This window comes from Saccopteryx bilineata, chromosome 6 (assembly GCF_036850765.1).
Source record: "Saccopteryx bilineata isolate mSacBil1 chromosome 6, mSacBil1_pri_phased_curated, whole genome shotgun sequence".
NCBI lineage: Eukaryota > Metazoa > Chordata > Mammalia > Chiroptera > Emballonuridae > Saccopteryx > Saccopteryx bilineata.
Genome location: NC_089495.1, coordinates 55,140,178 through 55,153,439, shown reverse-complemented (window position 1 = coordinate 55,153,439; position 13,262 = coordinate 55,140,178). Strand labels below are relative to the sequence as shown.

The window sequence follows — 13,262 nt, the reverse complement described above, 5'->3', positions numbered from 1 at the left end:
CAACTCATCCAATTGAGCCATGGCTAAAGGAGGGGAAGAGAGAGAGAGAAAGAAAGAGAAAAGCAAGGGGGGGTGTAAAAGCAGATGGTTGCTTCTCCTGTGTGCCCTGACCAGAAATTGAACCCAGGATATCCACACACCACTGAGCCAACCAGCCAGAGCTCAGAGTATAATTTCTATAGGTTCTGGAGTATTGTCTATGTCCTTCCTGATGAACCTTCAGCACCTAGAACAGTTCCTGGACTCTAGTAAATGCTTACAGGGGGTCCTTGGGTTACGACAGTCTCAACATACAAAGTTTCAAGTTTATGACGCTTACTCCCATAAAAACTTTAAAAAATCGAGATGTGAGTATTTTAGCTTATGCCATTAGCGTGTACTAATGGACCACATGGGTGAACTGGTTTGGTTGCTTGCAGTAGAAGAATATGCAGTAATGCCATGTCTGAGCGAGGGGTTTGACGTCCCCCAGTACACTTACCTACATTTTGGACTGTTAAAAGCACAAGTGTTCTGTTTGCATTGCTTTGTTTGGTGATTTTTTTTTACCCTTATCATGTCATTTTTCCTGTTACTACAGTACAGTGTACAGTACAGTATATTTATGTCCTTTTCCTTTTTCTATGGCTTAGTTGTGTTTTTATGTAGATTATGATTTTATAACTGTGTTAGGATAGGTAAGTGACTTAGGCTAGGGTATGTTTTGACTTACACCAAAATTCAGGTTACATCACTGTCATAGGAAGGGAACTCTGTTGTAACCTGAGGACCCCCTGTGTTCAATTTTAGGTGAAAGGAAAAACACTAGAAACTTGGGGATATAAAAGAGGAGCAAGGCCTGGTTTTGCACCCAAAGAGTTTGCACTGTGATACTTACTCAAATCTCAGCTAACCTAATCCACTCTCAGAAAGAAGAAATTATTTTATATCAAGAAGGATATGAGACACATGGCTAAGAAATAGATGGAAAGACTTGTTTGAATCATGGCCACATCATCTGTTGAGAGGGTTCTGCCCTGTTCAGGTCTCTGCATATTCTGGAGGTGGGTAGGAGCTAAAATCTACCCACACGTGATGCTCCAAACGACATGTCTGTGGGACTGCATCAGTTAAAGGTATAACTTTTTTCTAATTTTCACAAAGTAGTGTGAAAACCAGTGGTTTTCTTTGTTCACATCCCAAGATGAGGATCCTTGATGGGTTAAGTGGTATCCAATGAAATGAAATAGTCTGAAAGTCAACCAGGTAATAAAGGAACCAAGAAAAAACCCAACGCTTGTGGCAGGTCCCTTAGTCTATTATGGAACAACTCAAACAATTAACTATAAAGGAGAACAAAGGAGAAAGACCTAAAAACTTACTGAGTTCTGAGATGGTAATTAAGGACATCTAATAGAATCTGTAAGTGGTTCCTATCTGACTTTAAGGTGTCTCTCAGAAGTCAACAAGGGTCAAATGGAGTCTCCAAACACACATCTTGCTATTTAAGATTCTCAATAATCTCAATATTAACCCCTACTTGCTTTCATATATTGTACCATTTGCTGCAAAATTAAAATGAAAATCAATACAACGAATACTCAGTATGTAAAACAATTCAAGGCTCTATTTCAGCAAGAAGTTTCATTTAAGCTGTAGAATAAAAAGAAAGACAACCCTTTGTTCTTCTCATTTCACAATCCTGCAAATGGTCTCTTAGCCAAAATAGCTCCTCTAATCTTTAAGTTTTAATTAGCTGCCCACAATTCATAAAATATCAGGAATTAAAATGCTGATACCTCGTTCTCCTGAGAAATGGCACACAATTAACCTCTTTTTTCTGGTCAAAGGCAGAAATTGAGAAAGGGTAATGACAAAATTAATCTATTCTGGTGGCAAGGCAGGAAAACAGCCTCCCACCCTGTGTCAAAGGGGAGAAACCGCGGATTTCTTGTGTGCGGGGCCTTTTGTATTCATGCCACGTACTATACCACAAAACCATAGTGGGCCCCCCAAATGGCTCCCCAGAATTAATCGATCTAACCCACCTTCTTTTTGCCTCTGAAGACAGGTATACACAGAAGGTTTAAGTCATGTCTGAAGTTCTGGCTTTCTCACGAGGTGGGCAGAAGAAGAGACAGAGACATGCACATCTTCCAGGCGTGATCTCAAGATCAAAACATACTCTTGGCAGTAAAGTCAGGTCGAGTTGCCAGGACTGAGTTTATGCCTTTCTAGAATTGTTTTTTTCTCTCCAAAAGGTAGATTCTGCTTGTATATCTTAATCATAAATTCCGTGCTAAATATTTAAATAAGATTAACCGCAACCATTTAACCTCAATGAAAGCTCAAGGAGATTCATAGAGCTCAAGACATTTCAACATGGTTTCAAGGAAGACCTGAGGAGGTAACTGGCAGGATAGAGGCTGTGGAGTCTATCTGCCTGATGTCATGCTCTCACTTGGCAATGCACTAGCTGTGTGATCTAGAGCAAGTTGATTAACCTCTCTGAGCTTTTCTTACATATCTCTAAAAGGGAATAAAACCTGTATTGTGAGGATGAAACAGAGAATGCTTATAATATGCTTAGCACAGTACCCACCACTGTGAAAGTGCTCATAACTATTATTGTCAACAGAGGGACCCAAATATCTTTAATAAGCACAAACAGAGAAAAGTAGTGTTTTATGTTATGAATGCTTTGGTAATTCCAATTGCTGCTGTTTGTTTCTTTCTCAGGTAACAGATTTTATTAAGATATAATTCTTGTGCAATGCAGTTAACCCACCTAAATTGTTCTCTCCAATGGTTTTTAGTATATTCACAGAGTTGTACAACCATCACCACAACCCATTTTAGAATGTCTTCATTACTGAAAAAAAACAAAACAAAACAAAAACCTTCATACTCATTAGCTATATTTCCAAACCCTCTATTTCTCCAGCCTTAGGCAACCAGTAGTCCACTTTCTTTCTCTGTGAGCTTGCCTGCTTTGGACATTTTATATAAAATGAGTAATATAATAACTTCTGTGGACGTTTCTTTCACTTATTATAATGTTTTCAAGGTTCAGCCCTGCTGTAGTCTATATGAGGTCTCCGTTCCTTTTTATGGTAGAATAATATGTTATTGTATAAATATATTACATTTTGCTTATCTATTGCTATATTTTCTTGGAGTAATTGTAAATCCAATGCTAAATAATAAAAGCATAATAACACTTACTACTAACCTTCATCCACAAAAAAGGTGCTTTCTAGCTTACTGGGTATGTTAACTTATGTGATTTCCTTTGAACATGAGCCATTTTAATTGCAGCTCACAACAATCCTGGGTGGTGGGTGTTGTTTCACATTTTATAGATGAGCCTGGAGAAGATAGTTTCAGTAACAATCACATAGCCACACAGTTACTGGCAGAACTGGAACTGAAACCAGACATTCTCAGTCAAGTCCTATGTTTTTTCCTTATATAGTTGATGGGTTTTAAAAAATCCATAGTAATGGGCGTGTGAAAGTCCACAGCATTAGGATACACTTTTTATGTCTTGGAGGGAGCTGAGACAAAATGACAGCTCTTTTTTGTGACCTGCATTTGCCCACAAAATGCAGTCACCAGCAACTATATAACCAGGGATAGGGAATCTTGACTCTCCAATTTCAAAGGTAATGTATCACAGCTTCTACTGGGGTTGACTCATTTCTTGAAGAAGCAAAGCAACAGTCCCTTTGCTAAACATCTTGTTTTATATCTTCCTGGCCAAATTCTTACTTGAGGGTTTACAGCTACACCATTTCTGAGCAGCACCTTTGTGATTAGAGACATATTCACCCTGGATTGATGGGGGAGGTATCAGTCCCTTCTTCTGTATCTAAACCCCTATTTGAACAGTCTACTTTCCTGCAAACACATACAGTAGCCTGAGTTTTCTGATTTTTTAAATATTTTTGCTCTCTGGGTTGGGAGAAATAACTTCAAATTACTCTACTTTTCAAAAGATGTTCTGAGAACTTCATTTTTTAAAAATCACTTCTCATTTTTCCCAAGCCCAACTCAAAGTGATTGGTTAACAGTAACCATTCATATATACCCAACTCCAGTGTGCACAGACAGATGTGTACACGAAATTCAAAATCCATGTGAGGAAAAGGGAAAGGAGAGGAAAAAGGGGGTTCAGAGTCCATCTGTGGATTTAAATTCAGTAAAATGAGCTAATAATACCTCCTTCAGACTGTTCCATCCAGGAAAGATCCTCAGCTACTAACCTCAAAATCAGGGGCGACTGGGGCACAGCATCGAGACCATGCAGTGGAGAACAACCCATTGTTCCATTATCTGAGAAGATGTGGTCACCCCATCAAAGCACTGATAGGCAACAGAAGGTCAGTGGGCTGCAGCATCTTCAAAGGCTCAACAATTGAAATCAACACCACACAAAGCAGGACAGGAACACCAAGGAGCCATGAGTGCATGACCATCTGTCTGCTCAGGATGAGAAGGATGTGTAGCCACGGAGACTTTGACTATCACCAAGACCTGCCAGCTCTCTGCCTTCCTCTATCATCCCAGACCCTTGCCGATGCCATTTGCCACTGGCCTTGAGATACTTCAGACAGGTGGGCTCAGAGTCCTGTGTGTTGAGGTGGGATGGCACAAGCTAAGCCAGCATTACTGTGCTGGTTGCTTTGTGGCCCTTCACTGAGATGAAGAGGAAAATTTTGTTCCAGTTTAAGATCCTGAGCAAAGCCACTCGCTTTTTCCCACCGAGAAATAACAGAACCTTCTCTTGGAGCATCCTCAGTGGTTGCTTCTAGAGAACCCCACCAGGGCTTGGTTATGGGTTGGATTGTGTTCCCTCCCAAATTCATATGTTGAAGTCCTAGTATCTCAGAATGCAGCCCTGTTTGGGAACAGGGCTATTACAGATGTAATTAGTTAAGATAGGGCCATTAGAGTGGCCCCTACCCCCACAGGCCTGGTGTTCTTGTAAAAAGGAGAAATATGGATGCAGACACTCACACAAAGAGAATGCCATGGGAAGATGAAGGCCAAAATCAGAGTAACCCTTCTACCCGCCTGGGGACACCAGAGACTGCCAGCACACCTCAGAGCCAAGGTGAAAGGCACAGAACAAAGTCTCCCTCAGAGCCTTCCGAAGGAACCAACTATGCCATCACCTTGGTCTTAGACTTCTGGCCTCTAGAACTGAGATAATAGCCAAGTTTGGTCTACATTGTTACAGAAGGCCTAGCGACTAATACGGACTCCTTCCCTTGCTCTTTGGACTTACTTCTCATCTCACATCCTTTCCTTTCTTTACGTCACAGGGAGGCCAACTCTTTCATTTCAGCCTCACTTCGGAGCAGGGCCCTTTGCCTCGCAGAAGTTTGTGCTACATTAAATACAACACTAGGGGCCTCCACACAGCTGAGAATGCTAGAAAAACTTTTCCTGTCAATACATTATTCCATTCATCTTTTTGTAAAAATTTTCAAAATAAGAATATTTTTATATGACAAATAATTGACATAATATAGCCAACACCTTTTTAGAGCCTAGCATATTTCAGCCTCTGTTTGGATACTTTTATTAGCAATTTAATGATCACAAAAATTCTATGGGGAGGTACTGTTATGATCATCCTCATTTTACAGGTGAGGAAACTGAGACAAGAAGAGACTGAATTACTCCCACAAGGTCAGTAGCTGAGCCAGAGTTCAAAGCCAGACTGTAGTCTGACACCAGAGTCTGTGCTCTGAACCACTATTCTGGATTACATTTTGTAAGCAGAATTAATAGCATTTGTGTTTGTCCTATTATTTCAGGTATCAATCATCCTTGTCACTTAGGGGTCCAGCTAATGTCCTAAAAATGTGATGAGGGCACATATTCATTATACCCACAGTGGGTAATTTTATGCCACAGGACTACCAGAACTGGGATTCCTGGGCATGGTTGCTCCAAAGCTATGTGTATGCCTAGCTGCACCCCACTAAGTGTTTCTGTCTGCACACACTCTGTTTTCTGGGCATCATTCTCAACCTTTGCATTTTTGTATAGCAGCTTTTGAGGATGTCCTTCCTCTCTCCCAAAATCTTCAAGCTTTAAATGGCCCCCTTTAGGGAGAGGTAAAGACCCAACTTCTACCCTGGAATCATGGTGCCATGAATCTATCAACCCAGGAGCTTGTCTCTGTTCAGATGACCCTGGAAATACTTGGTTTGTCTCTGTAAACTTTTCACTTATATAAATTGCTCTTTGCACAAACCAGCACAGCTAGTAACTGTCCAGGTCCTGATGAGAACAGTACAGAATGAAGAAATAGACTAAGAGAGGAAAAGGATGAGATCGGGAGGTCTCTGCAATGCCTTTAGCTTGCAAGAGCAAAAGCAAACCCTCTGGTCTGCTTTATTATATAGTGCAGAGCCTTATGCAAATAAGGAAGTTTCTGATACAAAGACACACACTGGAGGCATAAGGGAATCCTCTTAAGAGTGCACCACCCCCCACCATGCAACATTCAAGGGTGTGGGAAAGACGTTAGTCTTAAAAGGGTGTGGGGAAGAATTTAGTCTTAAAAGGGTATGTTTAAGACTTAGTTTAAGACTAAGCCCCAGGCTATAAGGACTTTGTCAGTTTACAAACCTGTCTTCCACATCTCTTAACTTGAGCCTAAAGGCCATGATTATACCTACAAGTGGGTAAGCTTAAATTTGTTCTAAGAACAATTTGATATTGGCACTAAATTCCGGCCACATGTGCTATCTTCAAGGATTGTGGCTCATGGAGTGTGATTATCTACTCACAACTTGACAGAACTCTGGTGCATGTGAGTACTGTCATGGCAAGGAGCAAATTGGACATTCTGTGCCCAGATGTTTATTCACACAAGTCTACTAAAGGAGTATGTAAATCAGGCACTGTGATGAATAACACAATTCCTATCCTCAAGGAATTGAAAATCCAGATTAAAGACATTAGAAATTCATGACAAAGAATGTTCTTGGCCCTGGCCAGTTTGCTCCATGGTAGAGCATCAGCCCCGCATGTGGCCATCCCAGGTTCAATTCCCAGTCAGGGCACACCAGAGAAGCGACCAGCTTCTCTCTCTCTCTTCCCCTCCTGCAGTCATGGCTTGACTGGAGCAAGTTAGCCCTGGGTGCTGAGGATGGCTCCGAGGCCTCAACCTGAGGCGTTAATGATAGTTCAGTTGCTGAGCAACAAAGCAATGCCCCAAATAGGCAGAGCATCACTCCATAGGGAGCTTGCTGGGTGGATCCCAGTTGGGGCACTAGCTGGAGTCTGTCTCTGCTCCCCTCCTCTTACTTAAGAAAAAAAAAAAAAGGATGTTCTTCACTCTGTCTGAGTAATACTACTATTCTGCTACATATAAAAGGCAGTCCTTGAAAAGGGGCCTCCATGGCAAACTAAGTTTGGGAAATGATAAATAGGATGGATGGCCAACTCCCCAAGCCCCCTTTCTGTCTCCCAATTATATCATTATAACACAAAAGGATCTGAAAATTTGGCAGTAAAAATATAAATAAAAAAGTGTTTTGTTTAACCCAGCTACTCCCTAAGTTATTAGGGTATAAAATTTTCTCCTTCAAAGCAAGTTTACTAACATATTACCTAAAATATTTACTGGGAATTTCTTTTTAAATCTCAGGTGCACAGCATTATAGGATGGGCTAACCGGGTAGCTTCCTGCCAATTCCCTGAGGCAGGCCAAACACCACAAGAAAGGTGACCAGCTAGAGAAAACAATAACTACTAGATCTTACAGAAGAATACCCTAGTTAAAAGAAATGGAGTAAATGCCCTCTTATGGGTTAAACTGGAGCTCATCAGTATGACTGGTAATTAAAAAAGTGGGTTAAAAGCAGGAAATCATGAAAAAAGGACACTGTCACCTTAAACACTATTTTACTGCAAAACCTTTAACTGTTCATTCATTCACAAATCTTTTGATTCATATATATCTTGTTGGAGTATAAGCTAAATGATTAACATTGTTACATTTATTATACCATGATGCATCTCTTATGATTTCCACTAAAGCAAAGTCATAATAATTTTTTATGAGACAAGCTGAATACAGCCTCTTTCTTCATTCACAATTTCTCCTGATCTTTTAACTTATCTTTCTTCATCAGCTGCCTCATTATGTTCAGTCCTCCAATAAAGACTAAGTAATCAAATAAGTTTCCCTTCAAATCAAAGGCTGGTGTCTCCTCAATGGAAGAACTGTTAAGTTCTCAGGTCAAGTCCAATGGAAAGCACAACAGGCCAGGGGCTGAGCCTCCTCCAGGCATATAATATCCATCAGCTGCCGACTTCATTTTACAAGGCTTTCAAAAGAATCCAACTTCATTTTCTTAGAAACTCCAATTATTTCTTTGTCTTTTGCTTTTCACACTTATACAATTATAAGCACAATTGACATGAATAGGTTTGGAAACAAGAACAATAAAATGACTTGGCAAGTATACAACTGCTGGGAGGAGAGTGCTGAGATACCACAGAGAGGCCACTGGCCGTGAGCTTTCAGTGAGCCCTGATCATCAGGCAATTTGTTTCAAAGCAATGGAAGGCACAGGCTGGGTGGTCATCTGGAAGTCTGTCCGGACAGTTCCCACTGCACTGCAATAGCTGTTCTGGGTGGGGAGTGAGATCTTCAAAGAATATCCTCAAACAACACCTGAAAATTGCTGAAGTACCTTCTAAGGAGGGTGGGTAGAGTTCATTTAAACACTCTTATATGAGAGAAGTAGGAAAATTTGAAGGCAGAAGATAATTTTTTCAATATAAAAGTGCAGAGCTGCCACTTACTGTCACATCCTCCATCCTGCCCCGTGTCATCCAAATAAATGTTGAAGAAATATTTTAAAATAGCATTTAAAGGGCCCACAGCCTCCTGAAATATCCAAATATCTGACTCTACGTGTAGGATTTGGTTACAGCTTGTCAGTATATACAATTTAGAATACATTCTATGTAACTGCTTTTATGCAGACAATTTTAGTTATACAGATACTAGAAAGCCCGGCGGTCATATGAAATGACTGCTGTTCTAGATATTATAAATTGTAATTAAAATGATTTGTGCAAAGGTGTCTACTAATTCAAACTGAATTACCCAGGGCAGGCAGCGAGGACGCCCCTTTGCTTACTGCCCCACAGGGTTTCCCCCTTCTACTTGCTTAATTGCTTAAAGTAGAGTGCAATGAAGGAAACCACTGGCGGTACATTTCTTAAGAGCCACCGCTAGCTCAATAAATAAAGGTGATTTAAATAATAAAATGTTAATTCACATGTCAAAGATCTCTTTGTACACAGCATTTCTTGTGTAGATCTTTCCATCATTTTTAAGCTCGCCTTGCAGAGGACCATCAATTATTTTTAATTTTACGTCCATTCTTTCACAAACTCTTGAACAGGCAACATAAACTTGACCGTGTCCAAATGCAGGCTCAGGTAAAAAAAATGCCAACACGCTTAAGCGTTTGGCCCTGAGACTTATTGATGGTCATAGCAAAGGCAAGTTTTACAGGAAATTGTCTACGTCTCAATTGAAACGGCAACCCTGTTTGAAATGGAGCCAAATCAATTCTTGGAATGATATGTATTTCACCTTTAGAGAAGCCAGTCAAAGACTTAGCTATTATGACATTATTCTCTGCTGCCTTTGTTCAAGGGACTCATTTTGTCAAGACAGGCTTTTTTGTCTTGCATCTGAGGCAAGCCTGGTTTCTCTATGCTCATCAGTCTCATTTTGCCGAGAAAGATGCATTTGCTCTGCGACTGAAGCAAGCCTTGTCTTTCTCTGCTCAGTGGTTTCTTTTTGTCGAGAAAGCCATTTTTGTGCAGCTTTAGCTCCTTTCCTCTCCTCTTCAGTGCTATATTTTCTAGGAGGCATTCTTAAAAGAAATTACGTTAAGACGTAGTTTTTATGTAAAACAGATGATTGCCAATGCAAACAAATGTTCACCTTCCCCCTGACCCGCTCAATTTGCGTTCAGCCGTGGCAACTTCACCCCATTGGCTAGTACAGTTACGCAAGCAACCAATAAGCTATCAGCGACAGACAGACACTTAAGCCTCATATAATAAAGATATTACTGAAGTTCAGGATATAGGGTTGTGTTTGAGTATATGGTGTAACAAACCCAACACAAAATCATTTCCATGTGATGAAGTGCAAAGGAAATTTAGGTTTTTGGCTTAAATAAGGAAGAAGCATTAGAGCTATGAGTACTAGGGAAATAACATAGAGAAATGAAATGAACATGGTGTCTGTCAGTCCACCAAGCCCAGTGCAATAGAAGACTGGCAGATACTGAAGGAGTTCTGTCAAAAGCTCTGTCAGACAAACGTGCTTCCAGACATACCTGCAGTTCTCTTAATCAGAATACAGCAACACTCAGCACCTGAAGGCACTAATGTACCCATGTCAGTGCCCATGAGGCCAGCCAGGGAATGAAAGAAACCTGGTAGACCAGAGGTCCAATGGTGGTGCATGGAAAGTTAAGATTTTTTTGTGAAAACACATGAATTACCCCAGACAAGTATAGGCGAGATTCTTTCTGGTTGCTGAGGTCCTCAATAAATAGTTGGGGCAAAAAAAGGGGGGGACATAAAACTCTGAGTTATTACCAACACCATGACCCCATCTATACCTTCAGGATGGTAGGCCATGGGGAGTTGCCAAAAGCACTAATAGTAAGTACTTTTAAGTGGCATAGCACAGCCTAAGTTATCCTCAAGAGGAAAACACCTTCTGCCACCCCACAGGAGCTCTTCAGAAAACTGAAGTCACTCCAGCTCCTCATCCGGCACCCCAAAGATCTGTTAGCTGGAGAAAGTGTAACCCTTACCTCTAGGGAAAGTTGAGCTATGCTTCTAAAATGGCCTCTAGAACCAGTTCAGAAGCTGGTGTGACAAAATGCTTCCACATCTAAAGAAAGTAAATTCTTTATTTAAGGTCCAGTGGACCAATGTATGTGCACAGAGAATGTGGCAGTTACCAAGGGCCAGTGGCAGATACATTTTAGGATCCAAGGTTGACAGATCCAACCTCAAAAATGCCATCCTCCAAAAGGCCTGGACCCAAGGATTTAACACTCATATTGGACAGAATACTGTCTGGCAGCTGCCAATGCCTGTGACATCCAGCAGCTGCTCTTCAAAGGGGACCTCCCAAGCACACTTACTACAGACTAACACCTGCACGAATAGTGAACGGATAACTGATGAATTAACTAAAATGTTTACATTATTAAGACATGTTTCTATTTGTGTTGGTCTGTTTGCCTTTTTTTATATCCCTCTGAACACAAAACCTTTATTTAGCTTTTAATCTCTGTTACATCTGGATGGTTTTCTAAAACCTGTTTATTTAGGAAGTTACTTAAATCTTACGTTTTAAAATAGCAACCAGAACAGCTTAAGTAACTTGAAAGGTGGAGAGACTGTTTTGATTACTGTTACTAAGACATTTATTGAATGTCAACATGTAATGTGTGATTATGATTCTAACGCATGGGTTTATGACCTAAATTCATCTGGGTTCATGCCCTGGCAGATCCTGGAACCAAAATGACTCACCTTGTCTCTGTTAGACAAACCTATGCTCTCCTTGGAGAGTGAACAAAGAGGTCCAACTTTCTACTGTCCTGTTCTGCTATGTTGAAAAAGGTTTAGAGCCCTTTTTCTCCCTTCCTTTTAAAATTATTTTTAAGAAAAACATTTAAATACAGATTAATAAAAAAGAAAACTCTGAAAGTCACCCATAGTCTTAAATTAATCACACAACCTTTTTAGTCTCTCTAACACAGTTGCTTTTTTGTCAAATCAATAGATGTTATGAAGCTTTTTCTGAGAATCTAAAATGTTTCTGGCACAGCACTATGTGATATAAGGCATAGAAATAAATAGGAACCTCAGTCTAGAGACCCTCAAATGAATTAATTCTCTTGTCAGGGAGCATGGATAAAAACAAATACAGCCAAGGCCTATGACATGGTGGTGAGCCACCATTGGCAGAATAAAAAGAGAGATGTGTTAATATGCACACAGCACCTACTATGTGCCCTCTGCTGTGCACATGAATTGTGATCTGAAGGAGATCATTGCAGCCAGTCAGGGAAAAAAAACCAGTGAAATACAATAAAATATTGATGGATCTCTGGATAAAGTGTGGGAGGCAGAGAGTAGAGGAACAGCTAAGCCTTCCTGGAGTAGCCGATGTTTATGCCGCTTCTTACAGGAAGACAGCAACGTGCAGAAAGCACTTTCTGAGCACACAGGATATGTCCGGCTGTACATGCTGAGCACTTTTCATAGGTTCTCTCGTTTAATTCTCACCTAGCCCCAGAAAATAAGTGTTTTTCTTCTTCTCTATTTTACAGTGGGCAGACTAAAACTAAGAAGGGTTAAAACATTTATGAACAATACCCAGCCAATAGGTGGAGTCAGAGCGCAGGTCCAGCAGCCTGCCTTCAGGGCTGTGCTCTTGACCTTCCCCACGCCAATACACACAGCTGTGGTACCTTGGTTCCGGCCTTCTCTGTCTCTTGATGCACTGCATTTCCTCCTCTGCTCTACTGCAGCCAGAGACGTACATGGTTTGGTGCACCGTCATCTTTTTTTCCCATTGTGAGAGTTCGAGGCTATAAACTGTTCATAAGCCTCACCTCGTATTTTTCAGTCAGGTTGACTGAAGGTGAGTGACAGGCTCTCCACTGCCTATCACAACTGCAATTGCAAACTCAGACTTAAAAGAAATCAAGTTGCATCCAGGCTCTCCTGAAGCCGCTCCCTCTGCCTCAGATAAAAGCTCCTTCCTGAGGATTCACACCTTAACAGCCAGATCAATAGTCCCGGTGCGCATCTGCTTCTCCACCTCACCTGCAACACTGTCGGGGGCAGGGTTTACTGCCCCTACTCCTGCCTGCCTGGTTTCCTTTACTTTGCTGTCGTCTCCCTTTTCCTTTTGTTCTGAGAACCCAAACACCACTTCACCTTCTAGGGGTCTTCAGTCCACACCCCTCCAGTTCTTCCAGGTCACATAACCTTTCCCAAAGCACCACTACTGGAAAACACCTACCTGATTTTCTTGCTAAAGCATGGAAACTTAGAAGTGCCTGTCCCTGAAATCAACGCCACCTTTTTGCGGAGTAGGTAGCATTTTGTCACAGGAAATGAGCAGGCATTCAAAACAGAAAATGAAAGATGGGGTAGAATCACATGCTGGATGCACAGAGGTGAGCTCTTTGGGAGGT

At 41.1% G+C, this 13,262-nt stretch overlaps 1 long non-coding RNA gene across 1 annotated transcript in view; it reads left to right on the top strand.

Annotated features, from left to right (window-relative positions):
• Positions 1 to 564: 564 nt before the first annotated feature.
• LOC136307721 (uncharacterized) overlaps positions 565 to 13,262 on the top strand; it is a 530,662-nt gene continuing 517,964 nt past the window's right edge. The window contains exon 1 of the long non-coding RNA XR_010725994.1: positions 565 to 636. This is a non-coding gene — a long non-coding RNA (uncharacterized lncRNA). The remainder of the gene's footprint in view (positions 637 to 13,262) is intronic.